This window comes from Sceloporus undulatus, chromosome 3, assembly GCF_019175285.1.
Source record: "Sceloporus undulatus isolate JIND9_A2432 ecotype Alabama chromosome 3, SceUnd_v1.1, whole genome shotgun sequence".
NCBI classification, from domain to species: domain Eukaryota; kingdom Metazoa; phylum Chordata; class Lepidosauria; order Squamata; family Phrynosomatidae; genus Sceloporus; species Sceloporus undulatus.
Window position 1 is genome coordinate 21,947,661 of NC_056524.1, and position 19,585 is coordinate 21,967,245.

General features: G+C 42.6%; 1 long non-coding RNA gene across 1 annotated transcript; it reads right to left on the reverse strand.

Annotated features, from left to right (window-relative positions):
- Positions 1 to 9,183: 9,183 nt before the first annotated feature.
- On the reverse strand, positions 9,184 to 10,965 carry LOC121927179. The gene is made up of 3 exons (XR_006103155.1): positions 10,825 to 10,965; positions 9,695 to 9,903; positions 9,184 to 9,442 (listed from the first exon to the last, which is right to left on the reverse strand). It is a non-coding gene; the product is annotated as an uncharacterized LOC121927179 (long non-coding RNA).
- Between the last annotated feature and the right edge of the window lie 8,620 nt (positions 10,966 to 19,585).

Here is a 19,585-nt window from a genome sequence, read left to right on the forward strand (position 1 = left end):
GGGGGAGATACCACCTATGTAACATCTTTATAAAATTTTCTTTTATGTCTACACATGCTGTAAAATCCAGGTCCTTTCCCCATGCTCTTCTTTAATTTGACTTTTGTGATGTTTGCTAGACATCCTGAGCACTTTTTAAGCGGAATGGTTAGATTAAAAATGTAATAAATAAAGGAGTAAGATTCATGCTTTAATTGGTATGTATAGTTTCTCCACCAATGCAGTTCACAACTGTTCTAATGTCCGTTCTTTCAAAGTTGCTGTGACCAGTTCATTTACTGGGGGGAACCTTCTGGTGATAAGTCTTTTTGTTAGCTAGTTTGGTCTTTGAACGGCCACTTTGGAAGTGTGCTGTTTAAATGATGCATGCGTCCTAAGAGGCCGGTAGCTGTGCCAAAGCCGTGCTCCTGTCCTAAGGACTGGAACGGAGCTTTGGTGCAACCGCTGGCCTCTTAAGATGTGTGTGTCATTTAAACAACATACCTCCAAAGTGACCTGAGGCAGCTTTATTTTGGCCTGTCTGTTTGGGCCCTATGTCTGTTTATGCAAAATCTGCCTCCAGAAACTAGCTTTACTGGAAGCTAAGCACTGGAGTTAGAAGCTCTGAGTCATCTCCAGTTCTGCTGACATCAATCCAATGGTGACTCAGGCACCAGATTTATTCTTTCATGTTACCACTGGAAGAACCAGTCCTTGCTGATGGTACAAAGTAGTCCAGTCCTCTCCTGTGGCTCCTGCGTGGTTAATCCTGATAGGCTCACAACATCACAGGTTGTCTTATTCCACTGGCACTGGGTGGTTTGGGGCACCCTTCTGTATTCTTGCTGATACAGCAGCTCCGGTGGTGTGACCTTTAAATCTCTCAATCTCATTCATAGTGTTATGGAGAATAATATTAAGGAAACTGCAACCATTTATATCCCCAGAAGCTTCTGCTACAGTTGGGCAACCTTTAACAATGGCAATATTGTGTTCACCCTCTCCTACATTGTCTTTCTCATTCCTGGGAGACAGCTGGGTAGGAGCACAATCGGTCAGTCTTCTCTTTAATCAGCTGGTTCCCAAGGGAGGGCTGGAAACAGGAAGGTCACACACATATCCAGGCTTGTGAAACTGTTGAATGAACCAGACACCAGACAGCTCTGTTTGCATGGAAATCCTTGCATATATACTGAAGGGCAGCAGGATGGTGAGAAAAATGTGGAAAGTAGGCCTTTGAAGGCAAGATTTGAAGTAAAAGGATTATTTCTGAGACCAAGAATGTGGAGTTCTTAGTCACAGAACTGGTCTGTAGTAGACTACCTAAAATGGTGCTCATGAGTTTACACTCCTGATACCCACAATGAAAGCATAATGATACAATCATTTGTTGTTGTTGTTTAAGTTATGGTACCCACTAGCAGAGTAATAGTACAATCCTATATGCATCATCCTAGACTAAATTTGATTAAATTTGACTGAACTTATTTTCAGCTTTGATCACACACAGCCATACTTGGAAGTAAGATTCACTGAACACCATGAGATCTGTTTCAGAGTAAATGATTGTGCTGTAAAATCCATTGCTCTATAAGTGATTATGAGAGAAATCTGAGGGAAATATATTTCTTCATCACTCCTTCAAAGCAGGTTTCCAAACACCTTCAAAGCTCAATATATAAGCATAAATAGTTACACTATTCCCACATAATGTTGAACTATCTCAGTGACTACCCGAATGGCTGAAGCTGGGTCCTTATTTGGTTCAGTTGACTGGACTATGACTCTGAATTGAGAATGGAAATGTGAATCTTCACCAGCCTTCACATGGAAATTAAAACAGTGATAACTTTTTTGTTTAAACCCAAGTGCACAAAATTTGCACTTTCTTTGCAACTGCATTACTGTCACCATTGCACTCTCTTAATTCTTAACCCTGCCTCCCTTCTCTTTGCTCTACCCAGTATGCCTATCTCACACACACACACACACACACACACACACACACACACACACACACAATGGTAAACATGCTTGGTAGATTCATCTAGTAACAACCAGAAGCAGTAATCTAGTCTAACAGAATGCAAACTTCATTTATTAGTATTGCATAAAAAGCAGCAGGATGTGAGAATAAATTTCACCTCATGCAAGAATAATAATATGGAAAAAGGAATAGAATAAACCATCACACAGTAAAGGATAGAAAATGATTTATTAACTTAAATATTTTATCCTATCTTTCCACAGCTCAAAAGAATTACAGTAGCCCCTTCTTATCCACGGGGGGATACCTTCCAAAAATTATAGATCAGTGATTCCCAAACTTTGATTGACCAGGCATTTTAGACTTCAACTCCCAGAAGCCCCAGTCAGCTTGGTCAACAGTTAAGAATTCTGGGAGCTGAAGTCCAAAACATCTGAAGGACCCAAGTTTGGGAACCAGATGGTACCAAACCCTATGCCAGTAATGTTTTCAGATTGCAATTGACCATGGGTGACCTAAAACGCAGCCAGCAAAACCACAGATCAGAGAGGACTCTGTAATGTTTTTGGACTGAATCTGACCAGGATCAACTGAAGCGGCAGAAAATGATAAGGGTGGATACTGTAATCTAAAAACAAGAAATAATTGAATGAAACAATTCAACATAAAAATTCCAGAGCAAAACAGAAGCAATGAAACAGTTTAAAGGATGTGACACAGATCAGTTCTAAAAGAAGGGTTTCAAGGGAACCCTTGGTTAATGGAATTAACAAATCCAGCTATTGTTTTCATTATGCTGGTGTCATTAACGCTGACCACAAAGATGTTCCTTGTTGCCTCAGTTGCATGTTTGTCTTAGCTGCTTTGGTAACTCTTCCAGTGTAAAACCTGTTTTTTTTAATTAAGTGACGCTTAGTTTCATATTTCTTGTCATAACTGGGAAAAACATCTTAACAACAGCTGGTGTCTTTTAGAATATGTGGGCATTGTAGAATTGGGTGGATTCAAAATAATGCGGCATTTACATGAACATAAAGTAATATAGGTTGAATCTCCCTTATCCAAAAGGCTTGGGACACGAAGTGTAAGGGTAGGTTGGTAGCTGCCAGTAGTTTATCAATACCAAAGAAGAAAAGAGTCTGTTATTTTCTCCCAATTTAGCAGCTCTTGGAAACAAGTCTTTATAAGATTATAATTCCTACAACAATTATGGACTTGTGGTCCAGACAATGACAGCTGAAGTCAAGCAAAGTTGGAGCAAAAGAGGGGGAGATTTCTACATGAAAGAAAAACTAGGAGATTTGGGTGTGAAAAGATGCATATGAGGGCTCCACTTCTGGTAGTGAAAATAAATCCCTGGTGAAGCATGTGCTCAGAAGCATCTTGTTTTCAAGTCTACATTTTTGCCTTCCTGCCTCACTGTTTTGCTACTGATTCTCATCAGTGGATCTCTGGAAAGCAGTCAGTCCTGCAAGGCTAACTACAATTTTTCAACTCCTCCAGAAAGAGCAGCCAACTTGTTTTCATTTGCTGGCGTTTCTGTGCACACCACACGATGGTGCTAAAACTGCAGCACTATACCTACAGGCACTGTGTTTTTGAAAAGCTAAGGACCACCTTTCAAGGATCAGCCTCCTATTAACAAAAGTGGACTGTTGCATTAGATCTCATTATGATTGATGCTTTTTGACCAGTCTGGAAATATAACAATAATTAGATCAGTGAAGATGTTTTTAGTTTCAGCAAACCCTTGGGAACTGATGGCTTATAGGGAAAGTTTTTTTTAAATAATGTGCTATATTGTCCATATTTGCTTCTTTAAAATACTTGTTAATGGTGTTTAGCTCTATTAATTAATAATTTAATTATATGTCATTTAAAAGGTTTTAGTGCAGTGAAATTTTAGTTGCATCTTTGGATGGGCTGAGAAAAGGGTGGGAAATAAAGTTATATAATAATAGTACAGTAGTACCAAAAATGGTAATAGTATATCCTCCAATGGATAAAAACCCACATAGGCGTGACCAAAGAACATCAGAATGTGACCAAGGTGGCAAAAGCTATTAATGAGGAATAACACATGAGGAAAGACTGCAGCAGTTTGCTTTTGCCTGAGTCTACTGAGAAGGGAAGTAGTCTGCCTCCCACCCCTCTGAATGGGATATAGCTGCTTTTCTATACATTTCCTGCAAGCAAGGTTGTAAACTGCATCATGAAATTTGGAGCCAGAGGCTGCTGTGTGACCGCATTAAAGTTTATGCTATGACACTTGAGAGATGAGAAACAGTTGTATGGACATGGCCACACAAGCTAAGGAAACTCCAGTTTAGTGCCTCAGATTTTGAGAGGCCTCTAAATAACCCTCATTTCTGTTTATGTTTGAAGAATGCCCTTTATGAGGATAATGTTGTGGGCCTCTTAAAATGGACATAGTTTATTGCCTCAGCATGTCTTAATCCAGCCCTGACATAGATTTTGTTTCTGATTTCATTTTCTGCTCCAGAGAAAATCAGTCCTTTTCAAAGATCACTGGTTTATTCAATGGCAGGTCACAGCCTGACTTAAAGTAGTGGTGTTGATGCTGCTGTGAAAAAGAAATAATGAAATATAACAGCTTCCCAACAAGTATACGGCTTCCAGTTCTGGGCACCACAATTCAAAAAGGATGTTGACAAGTTGGAGCATGTCCAGAGGAGGGCCACCAAAATGGTGAAGGGTCTGGAAACCATGCCTTATGAGGAAATACTTAGGGAGCTAGGTATGTTTAGCCTGGAGAAGAAACAGTTGAGAGGTGATATGATACCCCTATTTAAGTATTTGAAGGGATATCACATTGAGGATGGAGCAAGCTTGTTTTCTGCTGTTCCAGAGACTAAAACATGGAACAATAGATGCAAGCTCTAGCAAAAGAGATTCCACCTAAATATTAGGGGGAACAGTAAGAGCTGTTGGACAGTGTAACACACTCCCTCAGAGTGTGGTGAAGTCTCCTTTGAAGGTCTTTAAACAGAGGCTGGATGGTCATCTCTTGGGGGTCCTTTGATTGTGAGTTCCTGAATGGCAGGGGGTTAGACTGGACCTTGTGGTATCTTCCAAATCTATGATTCACCAGTCAGGTTTGAGCCCTTCCTGTCTTCACAGAGGACATCAGAGCCAAGAAGGTAAAAAAGAAGCATCTGGGTATCTCATTGGATGAGGAGCAGACAAAAAAGGTAAGTAAGGGTGACAGGGTGGAAATAATCTTAACCTGTTTCTCTTTGCTTTCCAGTAAAGCAGACAAACCAGATCAGCTCCTGGAGTGTGAAGGTAGAGTAAAGTCCAGCCTTCTGGTCCCATAGATGCCTTTGGAAAGCCACAAGCAGGAATGAGGGCAAGAGCAACCTCTTACTTATGCGCCCCAGGAACCAGTGGCATCCCCACCCCTTGTGTCATTCAGTGCAAGGAGGGCTGCTGGAGTGGTGGCAGTGGCCAAAAATGTGCACTGGTCTCTTTTCTTTGCTGCGGCGGTGGAGGTCTCTTCGTGAGGAAGCTTCTGCTACCACAGCAAACAAGGAGAGGGGTGCTCAGCCCTCCCCATTGCTGCAGTGGCAGAGTTCTTCTTGTGAGGAAGCCTCCGCTGCTGCAGCAAAGCTGCAAGAGGGCCACTCGGCCACAATGGCAGAGATCTTCTCATAAAGAGGCCTTCACTGCCACTGCAAACTGGGAGGGGTGCAGTGGGAGGAGTGTCACGTCTCTTCTGGTAGTGCAGTCTGCACTTCCCAAACACCCTAGTATTGCCACTGCCACTACCTCTTTTCATAGACATAGTATTTCTGGTTCTGGAGGAAATGGCCAAGATCTTGCATTGAGCAAGCAAAGCAGAATGTAGTATAACAGTTCTGTGTCGTCCTCCCTCCAGCCCTCATAGCTGCCAAACCCTGGGAGAGGCCCCTGCTGCTCTGCTTAGCATTTAATAATAGCAATTACATTTCTATACTACTTATCAGTGAACTCAGTGCTCTCTAAGCAATTTACAATGTGTAAGACAATTGCCCCTAACAAGCTGGGTACTCATTTTACCAACGTATGAAAGGATGGAAGGCTGAGTCAATCTTGGAGCACTGGGATCGAACTCACAACCTTGCGGCTGCAGTACTGGCATTTAAGCACTGCACCACCAAGGCTCCTTCCAGGTGGGGAGGGGTGTGTGTGTATATATACACACACACCTTCAAATTACCTGTCGACTTATGGCGACACCATTAATTTCATAGGGTTTTCTCAGGCAAGGAATAGTCAAAGGTGGTTTTGCCAGTTCTGTCCTCTGAAATATAGCATACTACAGAAAACAAAAATAATAACTTTTTTGTGGGTTTTTTGGGCTATAACCATGGAGGATTCAGCCTAAATTATGAGGAAATAGACATAGTTAAAGATTTCCCATATCTTGGATCAAGCATTGATCAGAACAGAGACTGCAGTCAAGAAATCAGAAGACCAGGAATGGGAAGGGCAGCTATGAAAGAACTAGACAAAATCCTAAAGTGTAAAGGTATAAAACTTAGCACTAACGTTAGAATCTCCAAGCCAGTGTAATCCCCATCACTTGAGAGCTGAACAGTGAAGAAAGCAGATAGGAAGACAATCAATTTATTTGAGATGTGGTGCTGGAGAAGAGTGCTGAGGATGCCATGGATGGCCAAAAAGACAAACAATTGGGTCCTAGAACAAATCAAGCTTGAACCCTCGCTAGAAGCCAAGATAATTAAATTAAGGCTGTTGTGCTTCATGAGAAGGCATGACTTATTAGAAAGGACAATGATGCTGGGGAAGGCAGAGGCAAGAGAAAGAGAGGAAAACCTCACACTAGATGAATAGACTCAGTCAAGGAGACCATAGGCCTGAACCTATAGGACCTGAGCAGAAAAGGAGAGGATAGAAGAGCTTAGAGTCATCTCATTCGCAAGGTTGCCATGAGTCGAGGTCGACTTGAAGGTCACTAACAAGCGCAACAAACAGTTGGTATTCATTGGTGATCTTCCATCCAAGCACTAAGTAGGGTTGACCGCGCTTAGCTTCCAAGATCAGATATGATCTGTTGCCTTTAGGGCATTTAAGCTTGGGGAGAAGGAGGCAATTCATAGGAAGCACCAGCCACTTGGGAGAAATAAGGGTGCTTTCACAGATGGAAATCACCCTCCTTTTCCTTCCCCTGGGAGCCTAGACCAGCCCACCTTCACTGCCTGAATTCTTTCTCTCCTTTCCACCAGTCATCAGTAGAGAATAGTGCCTGTGTGCCACTAACAGGATGCTGTCCATTGTATGACCAGTAACTATGTACTGTATAGCCATGTCCTCTGTGAAAAGAGCTTGGAAGAAATTTGTTTTTCTTATGAGTTACTTTGGAATGACTTACTTTTTGCAAGAACAGGCTGGAACAAACACAATTGTAATTCATTACCATTCAGTTGGACTGGAATGGGTGGTTTGCCTATTACCCATTACTGTGTGTGCTGACTCAGTCTGAGCAATGGGAAGATTAGTAGGAAAGGTCCAATGCGTGTCTGCCTCATGTTGCAACGACAAGAGATTGTTTTGTTATGTCTACTGCATTTTCCTCAGAATTTTCATAAGGAATTTAAGGGGAACCAGCAAATATTTCCCTCTAATTTCCATAGCAACAACATATCAGTGGAACAAATTCCTTCGGAGTGTAGTGGAGTCTCCTTCCTTAGAGGTCTTCAAACAGAGGCTGGATGGCCATCTGTCGGGGATGCTTTGATTGAGATTTCCTGCATGTCAGGGGTTGGACTGGATGGCCCTTGCCGTCTCTTCCAACTCTTTATGATTCTGTGGCGAGTTATAAACCGCCGCTTTGCGGCGATCTGCCGCCGCTGCTGTTTGCTCCGTGAGGGAGCCGCTGCAACCAAATCGCTCCATTACGGAGCAAAAAAAGAAGCTCCAAAATGGAGCTTCTTTCCACGGCACAGCTATGATGCTGCGAGGTGCCGCTGGCGCACTCGCAACGTCATAGGCGCCGCAACACGTCTGGACGCTATGCGTCCAAGATCTAAACATGGCGGCGGCCATCTGGAACGGCCGCCGCCAAAAAATACATAGTGACTATGTATTAGGGTTAGGGGAGTGCGAAAGCACCGCACCTTCCTAACCCTAATACGTAGTCACTACGTATTTTTTGGCAGTCTGTAACCCGCCTATGATTCTTTGATAGTAAGAAGTAACTCAGCAAATTTTCTTACTGAACTGCTGTAACAGTAATCCTTGGGTGAGCGTAGTAATGAATAAAATAACTAGTTCCTTTTGAAAAATAACTTTCTAATCTCTTATGAAAAGTTTGGGAAACCATGTTTCTCCAAAGCTATCCAGAGAGTGTGGGTTTACTTAAGCATCTTTTCTAGTGGCTAGTTACATATACGGCAATTTGCAGTGGATAAAGTCTGCCAGTCACTGTCTGTGAAGACAGCCGCTATGGCTGCAAGCCAACTCCATCCTCTTTTTCTGTACCTTTTGACATGACATTTCTCTATATTGTAGTTTAACTGCCCTGGCAAATTCCCACGAAACTCCTGGGATTTGCCGTTCAGTGAGGTTCATTTAATATTCTCAGCAAGAAAGCTCTAGACCCCAACAAACTACAAATCCTAATATTCCATAGGATGTTGCCGTGGCTGTTAATGTGGATTAGACCGCTCTAATTGTGTATGGTGAAAAGGGCCTTGGATGACAACCAAAAAAAGTCAGATTCTAAGATATTTAACATGATCTCCTAATGTTGCTATAGCTAACAATGGTTCACAACACACTGCAGAAATAATCCAGTTTCTGGCTCAGTGCTAGGGAATACTGGGAATTGTAGTTTATTCTGACACCAGAGCTCTCTCACAGAAACAGCTAAATGTCTCACAAAACTACAGTTCCCAGAATACTTAGCATTGAGCCATGGCAATTAAAGTGGTCTTAAACTGGATTATTTCTGCAATGTGTTTTGGACCAAATGATCTTCTTTAATCACTATAGATATACTATCAGAGAGCCAGCATGGTATAGTGGTTTGAGTGTTGGACTATGACTCTGGAGGCCAGGGCTTGATTCCTATCTCGGCCATGAAACCCACTGGGTGACTTACGGCAAGTCACATGCTCTCAGCCTCAGGGGAAGGCAATGGCAAACCTCTTCTGAACAAATCTTGCCAAGAAAACCCTGTGATGCGTTCGCCTTAGAGTCACCATCAGTTGGAGACAACTTGAAGCCACACAACAACAAATATAGTACGAACAGTATGTGCGTAAATATATCAGTGACAGCATTTCCGTGAAAACGGATGTTTCTCATGAAGCTGTAGGTCAGAAAATTCCTTATTCTCCCTTGAACATCTGTGTCTTGCTGAGCACATTTCTCCTTTTTCCTTCCAAGTTCTAGCAGCTTTATGTGCCCTCTACTCCTTTTGGATCAACTCAAATTCCAGCTTGCCAGAGCCTGAAAAGGATTAAGTACATCAGCAACCAACTGGGGTCAAATGGAAGTCATGATCCACAGCTTTTATTTATTATGAGGATTGTGGGCAAGCATATTAGCCCACTTCAGACTCAAAGTAGTTGTTGCACTTATGCCAAACCTTCAATCTGTTCAGTTCTGGCATTTAAGAAAGCAGGTAAGGGATAACCTTTGGAAGCATAGATCTCCCCCCCCCTTTTTTTTTTTATTTATTTATTCCGATAGCCTCATCACCTCTGGTCTGAGTTCCTGATCGTGTCTCTCCCCTTTGTTTCTGCTTTTAGCCTCTTTTATCCACACATTTCCTGTACATTCCTCATTCTCTGCCAGGACTGGTCTGATTGTGAGCCAAACTGAAGTGGCTGTGTCAGGCAGCAGATACTTTAGTGGGAAGCAGCGGCAGCAGCAGGCAACCCTCTCCTTCTGTTATGCCTCCTCCATCTCTGTAACACGGATAATAATAATAATAATAATAATAATAATAATAATAATAAATTTTATTTATATCCCGTCTCTCCAGAAGGATCTAGGTGGGTTACAATAAAAATATATATAAATACAATACATGCATACATAACTAAAATCACATAATCCTCTTATCCCCCTATCTTAAAAGTAAAATAACAACAATATAAAATACAAGTTAAAATTAATTAAAATTGGAGCGAGACATCTTGGGGCAGTCGAAGGGCAATCCATATCGGTGTAACGGGAGGTCAGTCAGGGAAGGCTTGCCGGAAGAGATCCGTCTTGACAGTCTTTTTAAAGGCATCAAGAGTGGTGATGTGTCGGATCTCTTCTGGCAGGCCATTCCATAATTTAGGACCGGCAGATGAGAAGGCTCTCTGGGTAACCACAGCTAGTATGATCTTCCTTAGCTGCAGTAAATTGTTCCCAGTGGACCTGAGTGTGCAGGGAGGAATCAGACTGCATGCAATTACTCAATAGCAAGTACATTTCTATACCGCTTATCCGTGCACTTAAGCACTCTTAAGCACTTAGCAATATTTAGTAAGCTACAGAAGAATGCAAGGCTGAGTCAGCCCTGGAGCCCTGACTGGGATCGAACTCACAATCTTGTGGCTGTTAATGGCTGCAGTACTGGCATTTAACCACTGCACCACCAGGGCTTCCTATAAAACAATAGCACAATTTTTCTCTGGACCCATTTTAGTTATTTGTGTTGGGGAGGAAATACCTTTGCCCTAAGGTAGGAGGAGAAAGAGAGTAGAGCACAGGGTAACCAGATGGCCTCCTTTTCCCAGACATGTCCTACATTTCAACCTTCAATCCAGGAGGAATTCCAAAATGTCCTCCATTTTGAGCATGACTAAGAAGCATTAATTTACATTTAATGTTATTACCTTTTATTTTGTATTGTCTTACATTCTGTGGTGTCAGGTCCTTCCTTGCAGTTAGGACATCTGGCCAGCCTTGTTTAGCAGCATGTTTGCTCGACCTTGCTGTTGCTGTGCACCTTCAAGTCATTTCTGACTTATGGTGACCCTATCACAGGGTTTTCTTGGCATGATTTGTTCAGAGGCAGTTTGCCAGTGCCTTCCCCTGAGGCTGAAAACGTGTGACTTTCCCAGGGTCCTCCAGTGGTTTTCAAGACTCCATTAAAACCGATGGTACTGTGCATAGCTTGCAAAACATTGCTTTTTTCTCTTGGTTAACATATAGGGAGATTCTGCAGATTATCAGACAAAAAAGGAATTTGGGGGTTGTTTGTGTGACACTTGTTGTTGTTGCTCACAGGCCTTTCACCCTCCTTTCTCTGGCAATTAAGCCTCTGTGTGTGTTTATGTATATGCCTTCAAGTTGCTGTTGACTTGTGACAATCCCATGAATTACATAAGGTTTTCCTGGGCAAGGAATAGTCAGAGGTGGTTTTGCCAGTTCTTTCCTCTGAAACATAAATTATAGCATCTGGCAATTGTTGGCAGTCTCCCATCCAAATAATAACCAGTGCTGACCCTGATTAGCTTCCAAGATCAGATGGGAGCTGGTGCCTTTAGGGTATGTGTGTATTTAAAGTATTTGTACATAATCTCCCAGCCAACAAAGGCTCCCAGTGCATGCTTAAGACTGTTGTTGTGTGTCTTCAAGTTGTTTCCAGTTTATGGTGACCTAAGGTGACCCTATCATGGGGCTTTCTTGGCAAGATTTGTTCATAGGGGATTTGCCATTGCTTTCCCCTGAGGCTGAGTACATGTGACTTGCCAAAAGTCAACCAGTGGGTTTTATGGCGGAGCAGGGAGTCGAACTCTGGTCTCCAGGGTTGTAGTCCAGCATTCCAACCACATTTGCTCTGACTCTGTACCATGTAGCAATCTGGATTTAGATGGGGAGATTAAAGACCTTAGGTCTAAACCTTTGTCAGATTTACGATACAGATGAAGTTCCTGCTGACTTCCCACCAGCTCTCTCCTGTCCAGTATTACAACTCTTGTGAACTTTGCCAGTGTTGTGTAAAAGAGAAATTGGAAGTCCCCCAAAGTCCATGACAGCAAGGAACATTCTGTCCTTCAGCTCTGTACAACATTGCCTCTGATGTCACTTGTCTTATCACTTGTCTCTGTCTTACAATCTTGTGTTATCTCACCACTTCCTAATTTAACTACGAACTGTAACCGTACACGCAGTCACAACTCAGCTCAGTTTCATTTTTAGTGTTTTGTGTGGTATTTCTCTGCCTTGAAAGATAGCACACTGGTTTGTGCTTTATCATCTGGGCCTAGATCCATCCAGCATGCTTGGCAGAGTGTAAGTCTCCAGCAGATTAGTCATGCTGCTGCCAGAGAGGGCAGAGGGGCTTCTCCCTACTTTCTCCCCAGAGTATGCAAGAACCAGCACAGGAGGAGTCTCCAACCATACTGGGAACTTGAAGGGAGCTGGAACATGCTTGGGGGCAGCTCCACACTTGACCTCCACCTCGTCCTACTCATGAATAGGAAAGCATGGCAATAGCAAAGTGAAGGGGGGGCCTGGCCTTCTCTTTCAGTGCCTCCATGTTGCCTCACTCGCAGCAGCAACAAGGGATGCAGAAGGAGGCCTGACCAGGTGTCATCCTTCTTCTGGAGTGTCATCCAAACACCTCTCGCACCCCCCTAGTGACGCCACTGCCTCCTTGCACAACAACAACACAACAACAACAAAACAACAACAATTTCTAATTGGTTTCATGACCAAGCTGGAAATCAAACCCTGGTCTCCAGAGTCGTAGTCCAATACTCAAATCACTATGACATGCTGGCTCTCTATCAGGGTTGTTTTACTTTACATTTTCAGAAATTTGTGTTTTTTTAATGCCTTCTAAGCATGCCACAAAAACATACTCTGCATCCATACTGAGCTCTATTCTGGTGCCACAACCAACTACAGTTCTCAGAATTCCATAGCCCTGAGCCATGACAGTTAAAGCTGTGTCAAACTGGATTATTTCTGCAGTGTGAATGCACCCATAGAGTGTAGCTCACCTACTTTCTACCATGTTTTGAAGCTCTCCTCTTCAGTGAGAAGGAAGCTTATTGCTTCCATGGGTTTGTAAATGCTTATGCACAGTGAAGGCTGATCTCTTCGCTGCTATGAGTTTCAGAGGACTAATTACTTGCTCAGTAAGAGAATCTTCCCAGTCCGAGTTCTCTGTGGTATTCAGGAAAAAGGGTCACAATTCACATTTCATCATAGCTACTATGAACCTTAAACCTTGGTCTAGATTAGAGAGAGCACTGTTGTAGCAAAGAAAGTCTGTCTCTTATTTTTAAAAGTTAAAATAAAAATCCCACTGAGTAAAAATTCATAACTCATTTTCTAAATTCATCATAAATTGGACTCACAGGACTTTTCGGGCCAGTTATTTTCAGTTTCTTTATTCGTTGTTAGTTATTCTTTATGCACAGGAATTCCCCTGCTACTAAGTGAGAAAGATAAGTTGTCTTTGTTTAAAACAATAGAAAACTTGAACCCATGGTTCATTTGTGTAGGAGGGGGTTCGCCTACCATGCAAAACGGACAGTAGAAAATTCCTAAGTCTGTGTCTAATGACCTTTTGGGTGGACAACAAATACTTTTGAGACTATGGGGCTGTGAGTTTTCATTGCAGTATTGGTGAGTAATCATTAGGATATTTTTTTCCCTAAAGGGAATGGCTAATGAATGCCTCTGGGGTCTTTCTTGGCTGTCATGTGCTTTCGTGTCACTAAAGCATCCTCATTTATTCTCTGTAAATTCTTGATCTGCCTAAATACCAGAAAGGCATCTGTGAAAGCACCCTTGTTTCTCCCAAACTGCTGCTGCTTCCTATAAATTGCTTTCCGTTCCCTCCCCTCTTCAAGCATAAATCCCCTAAAGGCACCAGATCCCTTCTGGTCTTGGAAGCTAAAGAGGGTCAACCATGGTTAGTATTTGGATGGGAGGCCTCCAACGAATAGCAGGTGCTGTAGGAAGGAACTGGCAAAACTACCTCTGAGTACTATATTCCTCACCTAAGAAAACCTTATGAAATTCACAGAGATGCCATAAGTCAACAGGTGACTTGAAGGCACACAAAAGACTAGATAGTTTGTGCAACTATTTTCAGAGTGACAGGTCATTACTTCACCAGCTGGATTCATGGACTCTTGCATAGTGTTTTTAGATCCCAAACAAAACAAAGTTGTGGAACATGTTCTCCTACAAATCAAATCATGCTGTGGAACAGATTCTCCTAAGGGACTGTATTTTCATCTATGTGCAAGCACCACATACTCCCTCTTTTTCAAAGAGAGACATTTCCATCACTTTCATATTACAGAGCTAACCCTGGAAGCAAAAGGTGAGGCTCACCTTTGGCAAGCTGTGGTACAAATATACCCGAGAAACAAATCTGTAATGTTGGGATAAGTGAAAAAGTACAATTACTGATTGTAAGCTGCTGTTGCTACTGCTCCTACTCCTTCTCTCTCTCATTTTGACTTTTAGAATGAAATCTTACCAGCTTATTTTAAAACTGCCCTTCAGCAACATAGGCTGGACACACATATTTGTGTGATAGTGTGTTTAAAGAAACACACAAGGAAAGCTGACATTCTCAGAAATCTCTTCATGTTTCTGGAATCTGCATTAGATCCTCTTTATCTGTTCTTTCCAGCTGTACATATTCGTAGACCTTGAGATTGCATGGGAACTGTGGGTTAGGAAAAGACTGGAGAAAAGACACACAGATAAAAAGTGTGACCCACAGACTGTTTTTGGGACTGCTCAAGGACCCCCAGAAGCCGAGTGTTGCTGGGTTTTTTTTCTTCTACACATTTCCTCCTCCCTCCTCACCCATGTGTTGCAATTTCTTCTTTTAGATCCTGGTCTGAAGCAAAGATGGCTTGGTGCTACGTTCTCTACTGGGAAAACTGTATTGAAGAGGAAACAGAAATTTCTCCTAATAGGTTAGGTTTGGAAACCAGACAGTGACATAATTAAAGATCCAACTGTCAAATAAACTTCCTTCTTTTTCTCCATTTACCACTAGCAATGACGACATCTGTGTTTCTCAGCCAGAAATATTGACAGTAAGCTCTCCTGTTAGAATGTCCTGCAGTATGACAAAGTTAATAATGTATATTTCCTTTACATTTGTTTCCTTCCTGCATCACCTTAAAAATCCCTACACCTCCACATGCAGAGCGCTTTACAAGAAGTGATGTCCTGCACCCGAGCCACATGAAAATTTCCCAACCACTACTACTAGAGAAAGGGATGTGGTGGCTTAGTGGTTAAGACACCAGTTCCGACGACTGTACAATCGGAAGGTTGGCAGTTTGAGGCCCAAGTGCTGCATAATGGGGTGAGCTCCTGTCACTAGTCCCAGCTTTTGCCAACCTATCAGTTCAAAAGCATAGAAATGCAAGTAGATTACATGGCTTTCAGTATACTCTGAAAGCCACGCTGGGAAAAGGGGTAGTGCCTCCCATAAGGAGTAATGGTGCCCGTGCCTGTGGTGCATGCGTGCTGCCTCACTGCCACATGCACAAGCCCTGTTCATTTAAATGGGGCTCAAGCATTGGTAGAATTCCCTTTATGCAGGGGGGTCCGGAACGGATCCCCTGCGTAAAGGAAGGGCAGACTGTAATAGGTACCACTTCAGTGGGAAAGTAACAACGTTCGGTGCTGTCATGCTGACAAAGTGACCACTGGAGTCATCCTTAGACAACACTGGCTCTTCGGCATAGTAACAGAGATGAGCACCATTTCCTACAGTTGGGTACAACTAGATATTCATGTCAAGGGACTACTTTTACCTTTTTTGTTTTTGTTGTTAGCTGCCCTCGAGTCAGTTCCAACTCATGGTGACCCTATTCGCCACTGCCTTGTCCAGATCCTGCAAGCCTTTGCCCATAATCCCCCAGACTGTGTCTATCCATCTGGTTTGTGGTCTTCCACTCTTTCTTCTATGCTCTACCTTTCCTAGCATTGTTGTTTTTTCTAGTGATCCATGCCTTCTCATTATGTGGCCAAAGTACGATAGTCTCAACTTGATCATCTTAGCTTCCAAGGAGAGCCCTGATCTGATCTGTTCACGAACCCATTTGTTTGTTGTGAGGAGCCCTGGTAGTGCAGTGGTTAAATACCTGTACTGCAGCCACTCATTCAAAACCACAAGGTTGCGAGTTCAAGACCAGGAAAAGGGCTCAAGCTTGACTCAGGCTTGCATCCTTCTGAGGTCGCTAAAATGAGTACCCAAATTGTTTGGGGGCAAATTAGCTTACAGTTGTAAACCGCTTAGACACTGCTTAGGCAGTATGAAGTGGTATATAAATGAAGCTTGTTTGTTGGTTTGTTTGTTTTCTTGTCTGTCCATGGTATGCTAAGTACTCTCCTCAAGCACCACATTTAAATTAGTTGATTTTCTTTCTTTCTGTTTCCTTCACTGTCCAGCTCTCACATCCGTACATGGTAACTGGGAATACAATGGCCTGAATGATTCTGACTTTAGTGCTTAGTTGTATGTCTTTGCTCTTCAGTATCTTTTCCAGTTCTTTCATAGCTACCCTTCCAATTTCTTTTACCACTAGTTAAAGATGTGGCTGAGTGAATGAGCTCGTGTGGGGAGGTGAACAGCAGGAGACACCACCACACAAAATTATCAGCACAGCTGTGCAGTGGTTTTTAGGGACCCTGGAAAGAAGTTTCATGCAACCCTCATCCCCACCCTGGCCCTAAAGGCCATTGGTCCCCTTGGTCTTTCCTGCACAACAATAATTTGATTGCCTCTAAGCATTCATTGCCTAAGAAAACCCAATGGAAAATGCATGGGGTACACATAGGCACAGATGTATGTCAGGTGCATAGAGACAAACACTGGAGGGAGAAAAACAATTGTAAGATCCATAGGGAGAGAATTAGGACAAGAGTCTGCAATGTTCCTGAAGTGGAACTTGCAATGGGAAAAAATAAACACAACAGTTCAGCACAGAGTGAGGAATCTGTGGATCTCTATTGCTGGTGGATTATATCTGGAGGCCAAAGGTTCCTCGCCTCTTTCTCAATCCTTCATTTCAAACATTTGTATTATGTTGAGCCAGGGAGTGCAATGCAGCTTACAAAAAAACCCCTGGCTGTCTGCCAGTCTGCCATGACACACCGGAAATTATTCAAGGGCTGGAATTCCCCTTTCGCTTTAAAAGATCATGTGTAGTGGAAACATACTTCTGCCGAGTTTCCCTGAAGCAAAAAGCACCTAATGGGCTTGACAACTGCAAGCACTGTATCCTTAACCCAAATGGGTTATTTTTAGTATTATATATAAAACTCTCTTCTACAGAAGCTGGCTGGCACAAGATTCATTTGCACTGAACTGAAATGAAGTTTAAGCGGGATTTCCAGTATGGTCAATAGCATTTCCCCCAGGCTGCTGTTACTATGTTGAAGTAATTTTCATTTTCTGTTCAGTCCAAGGGGTTTTTCCGTGTTTCTTTTCCTACAAGAAAGAATTTGGTGGTTGTTTTGTTTGTTTGTTTTTTAATGGGGAATTTTCTGCAACAATAAAATATAAAAAAAAAAACCTTGGAAATTTTCTTATTAATGTAGTGGGAAGCTTTATGCAAGCCATAATCTGAATATTAGCTCCGCCTTCTTTGATAACACATAAAGTCTGTCTCATTCGGTAATTGGGTTCGATGACCATAGAAACCAAGGTTCAGATATCTTGTGAGTACACATAATTACTGATGCGTAGTATAAGACTTCACTACACAAAATGCATAAATCCTGCATGTCTTCACATGTAAAGGTTGTATATTCTGAGTGTGTATGTCAATCCTTTATCTGTCACCTTCCAAATATTTTGGAGTACAACTCCTATCATTTCTGTCATCCCCAGCCAAAAGATGGAGATGGTGGAAACTGTACTTCAACACATCTGGAGGGCACCAGGTTGGAGAAGGCTTTGCTGTTGGTAATTGCCCTTGAATCGATCTCGACTCATGGTGACCCTATGGATGAGACATCTCCAAGACCCTCTATCCTTTCCGTTATTCCTGCAATCCCAATCTGTGTACCTCTATAGAGTCCATCCATCTGGCAGGCAGCCTTCCTTCTTCATACTCCCTCCATCTTTTCCAGCATATTGTCTTTTCCAATGAGTCCCCCTTTCATTATGTTTCCAAAGTACAAGAGCCTCAGTTTTGTCATCTTGGTTTCCAAGGAGATTTCTGGCTGATGTTTCTAGGACCCTTTTGTTGTCCTTTTGGCTGCCCAAAGGATCCTCAACACTCTTCTCCAGCACCAAATCTCAAATGAATTGATTTCTTTCCTAACTTCTTTCTTACTGTCCAACCTCACATCCGTACAATGGTAATAGGGAACGATGGCTTGTGATTTCTAACTTTTGTATATCTTGTATTTTAGAATCTTTTTAAGTTTTTGTGGGTGTTTTCGGGCTAGAGTACCATGTTCTAGCAGAGTTTTCTTTCTGACGCTTCCGCCACATCTGTGGCTGGCATCTTCAGAGAAATTTTTAGTTCTTTCATAGCCACCCTCCCCATTCTTAATCTTCTTCTATTTTCCTGACTGCAGTCTCCATTTCTGTCAATGTTTGATCCCACCTATGGGAATTCTTTTACTATTTCTTCATTGTCTAGGTTGAACTTGGAGGTCATAATTTTTGTTTGCTTTATGTTCAACATTAAGCCTGCCTTTGCACTTTCCTCTTTGATCTTCCTTAGCAGGTGTTCCAGGTCTTTGAGGTTTTCTGCTAGTAGTATGGTGTCATATGCATATCTTAGATTGTTGATATTCCTTCCTCCTATTTTCACTCCTCCTCCTTCTGTGTCCAAGCCTGCTTTTCTTACAATATGTTCTGCATACAAGTTGAACAGATAGGGTGAAAGGATACAGCCTTGTCTGACCCCTTTGCCAATTGGGAACCATTCTATTTCTCTGTGTTCTGTTCTGACAGTAGCCTCTTGTCCTGAGTACAGATTCCTCATCAGGACTATCAGATGTGTTGGCACTCCCATGTCTTTAAGGGCATCCCATAGCCTTTCATGGTCTATGCAGTCAAAAGCTGGTCAGGAAGGGATTTATTACAAAATCGTACAGCTGGAAGGAGCCCCGTCGGCCATCCAATCCATCCTGCTCCTCAATGTGGGGAACTCCAGCTAGAGTAGGGGTTCCCAACAGAAGGTGCAAGGAAGAGTGATTCGTGTCCTTGAGTGATGAATCACGAAGCATCACTCTGCCAGATCCCATTGTGCCTTGGGAAGCGGTGGTAGGATGTTGTGTACAGTGGCGTCAATAGAAGAGCGTGGAGGGTGCGGACCACAACAGGTGACACCCTGAAGGGTGGTGACACCACTGCTCCTCAAAAACCTACCTTTTGGTAGAAAGAGGCTGTGGCATTCACCTGCATCTCTTAAAATGCTTCAAGGCTGTGGTCCCCAAACTGTGCTCTTTTTAAGGGGTTTTGGACTTCAGCTCCCAGAATCCCAAACTATTGGCCAACATGGCTAAGGCTTCTGGGAGCTGGAGTCCAAAATCTCTTAAAGAACCACAGTTTGGGGACCTTTGCTTTAAGAGATGGTGGGAGTGGGGTGAAGCTCAGTGGGAGGAGAAAGGAGAGGCCCCGGATTTTTTAAAAAATTCAAATTT